This window comes from Scatophagus argus, chromosome 14, assembly GCF_020382885.2.
Source record: "Scatophagus argus isolate fScaArg1 chromosome 14, fScaArg1.pri, whole genome shotgun sequence".
Classification (NCBI taxonomy): domain Eukaryota; kingdom Metazoa; phylum Chordata; class Actinopteri; family Scatophagidae; genus Scatophagus; species Scatophagus argus.
This window is the reverse complement of record NC_058506.1, coordinates 20,081,155-20,084,684: the sequence shown is the minus strand read 5'-3', so window position 1 is coordinate 20,084,684 and position 3,530 is coordinate 20,081,155.

Below are 3,530 nucleotides of genomic sequence, written 5' to 3'. Positions count from 1 at the left end.
GGTTTGACTTTCTTCCTCCCGCTTGCCGTAGTAAAGTGCATTCGCAATGTTTTCAGGGTAATGTAGTACACTCCTCCCGAAGTTTTGTCCTCCCTCCAGTTCAATTTTGTTGTCATTATTTATATTTTCTAGATTTTTTAAATAACTGTACAACAGTGCTGAAGCCACGACAGAGGAACTTTAGAAATTATTTTTAATCAGACATACAAACAACAAAAAGTTGTAAAGCAGAACCACAAAATGTTTTAAATGTAAATACAGCTTATATGGAATTAGACAAGTCATTCGGTGTGTTTAGGCTTGTTTTTGTTCATAAAAAGATAATAAAGTAAATAAAGTAAATGTCCAATGTCCAAGAAGTAAGACTCTGAGCCCTGCTGTTGTTGTTATTTGCATTTTTTATTTTCACATACATCTCTCTCCTTCTTCTTCTATAGTTTTGCCATACCTGAAGGTTTTCAAAATCTCTCCTTCACAGATTATCGCATTGCTTTTTCAGTTAAAATCTTGTACAATATCTGCTTTAAAAATTAACACTGGATTTTGAGCTGATACCCTTTGGAGGAAAAGGATAGAGAAGAAAAATCTGATTCTCTCAGGGATCAATAAAGAATCCTGCAATAACCGTTAATATGCTAATATAGTTCTACCCGAATGAATCGTATTGGAGTTATGGATAAAGAGCTAATACTGTGTTAATCATTTGACTACGCCAACATGCACTGTATGAGTAATGAGGTTCTAATTTGTGATGGTGGAGTTTTGAATAAAATCATGCTGCTCTGTACTTCCCATTATCGAAGGCTTATTCTGAAAAGTTTCTGTTGCCATAATAGTCCTGTGAGAACGTCTCCCTACTGAAGGAAGAGTGAAGACCCTAAAAAAAATGTTGTGGATGGACCTACTGTGCATGCAAAGAAGTACAGCAAAAATTAAGAGAGTATATTGCAATCAGGACCCCATCATAATGAAGCAACGTCTCATGTCACGTATGAAGCAGGACTGGGGCCGGGGCTCTAGATGGGAAACTGGGGCCCCTTTTGTGCAGGAAGTGACTGTGAGGCCCCTTCTGTCTTCTAAACGACAACTGCTCACACTGATTTATTCACTGAATAAACTTGGAAAAATAACTCATTTAGCCCAAGTTGTCGTGACTTGTGTGTAAGGTTTATACAACACAAACGTGATGACGTCAGAGATGAAACTGGCACAACGTATAAGTGATGGAAGTGATGAAACCAACTTTCTGTTCAGCTTGTGTGGCATCTTCTGAGTTATAAAGACTGAACACTAGTTAGGCATTGTGATCTTCTCTGTTAATTAAAACCCAAAACTGAAAGGAAACAAGATTTTTTTTCACCCACATTAAGAAGCAATAAAAAAATAATACCATGAAACAAGATTGTAAATGTATATAAAATCACAATTTGTGCTGTGGAGCAAACCAAAAAACTATGCAGTGTTTCAGGAGGCTGACTGACTGTGTCAGAGTCTGCTGTCCTTTGTCAGAACTGTGATTCTCCATAGTGTCCCCCTCCGTCCGTTGGGGTTAGGGCTTAGGTTATGCTATGGTTGGGTGTAGCAGAGATGATCGGTTGGGATTTGGGTGAGGTTGGTGTCAGGACGAGCATCTGAGAAGGCAGGGAAACAGATTTTGATGCAACATCTGCCCAAAAAACATTCCACTTTGTAAAATACGGTATAAACTCAGGGGAGAACCTTGTACCAAATTCAGTTCACTTCAGTTTATTTATGTATCACCAAATCACAACAAATTTAATTCATGACATTTTTTTAGTCGACAAGAAATAAAGAATTACAAGGTTCTGCTTCCAGATTGTACTCTTGTTTCATTAGGAAAGTTAGGAGTTAAGAGTCAAGGTGAGATGGAGGTCTGTGGAAACTGCACCTTGAATTTAGCTTATATTTAGATTAACTTACCTGGCCCTCACTTATGATGTCTCTGACACGGTATAAGCATCATTTTAGTTACACAAACCACATTTGGAAACTTTGCTAACATCTCCTTGAACCCATTTTATTCGCCAAAGGCACAGCTACAGAATGTCGCCCGATGTGTCAGGTGACAAACCACCATCAACTCTAACACTAACAGGAAATCCAGCTCACGCGATGTAATCCGAACACGATTCGACACGTATTTTAACGTATCCTTGATTTGCAGAAATTCGCATTCGTGCTTAAATTTCATTCAGGTGATGGAGCTGGACAGTTTCATGAGCTCCATTTGGAGCTTCAAGACTCCAGAAGATAAACAACATCCATTACCCCAAAAAAAACAAAACAAAACAAAAAAACACTTAACACTAGTGGGTGATGTGGTGTGAAAAACACAAATGTAGTGTTTCTCCACAGCAGTGGAAAAGACTGGAATGAGCCATCCCTTTCACCCTGCTTTCAATGAGCTAAAAGTGAACATATGTGCTCATCAAAACAGGTCAAATCAGATCTGTTAACCCGGCTGTTAGCAGAGTGAAAGATTGTTGCGCAGGATGTTTTGCCAGGCCCATTTTTCAGGTCTGGCTGTATTGCTGTTAATGGCTTTGAGGCAAATGTCAATCACACAAAATGTTATGGAGAAAAAAAAAAACTTGTTTTGTTTTCTTGTTTTGAGAAAAGCCAAAGCTCCTAACTCACATCCTGTCCAACTGTTTGAATAGACAGCAATGGAAAGAAAGAAATTGCATAGACAAAGAAAAAGATTTACCTCAACAAGTGTGTTCACAGACCTTCTGGGCTTCAGGTGGATAACATATTGAGGAAAGTGGAGAGGAAGCACCTCTCTAGTGGGCAGGGATTAATAATGCATACAGCAGTTTGAAAATGGCTGCAACATTTGATGTGGAAACACTGCTCAAAAAAACAAAAACAAAAAAAAAAGACTGACAACCCTGTGAATCCTCAACACATCAACCCTGTGGAGAAAACAACGGCTCAGTCCCATCTTTACCAAATGGAAGAAATGTTGCCAGAGTCAGACTCACTCACACAGAGCATGTTTTTCACAAACACACACCACAGCCATTCCAGTCAGCACCAATCAACCCAATTTCACACATGTGGGAGAGCCCAGATTGGTGTTTGAGACAGTGTCAGCTACTATCAGCAGAAAACACCCAAAAGAGGACATTTCTGGTGCGGGAGTTTTGTCAGAGCTCTTCAGTACAACTCCAGATATTCACTTATGCCAAGACTGAAAGCTGTGAGGCAGTTACCAAATTACAGTGTTTTACTTTGGCAGTCACATTCATGGAAATGAGAGGTCTTAGTAGAACCAGTTTTATGTTATCTTGTCTTCATAAGACAAGGCCTGGTTAGACCCAGTTTATACCAAGAACCCTCACGCAATCCTCAAGATATAATATGTAACATTGCCACATTAAATGTTATATATTTTGTTGAGCTGTGTTGTTACATTATCCCAAATGTTTCCAACAATGTTGAAGCGTTTCGTTTGGTCACCTGACTATCTTTATATCTCCCAGAGGAGAGTCAGAGATGGAGAGAGG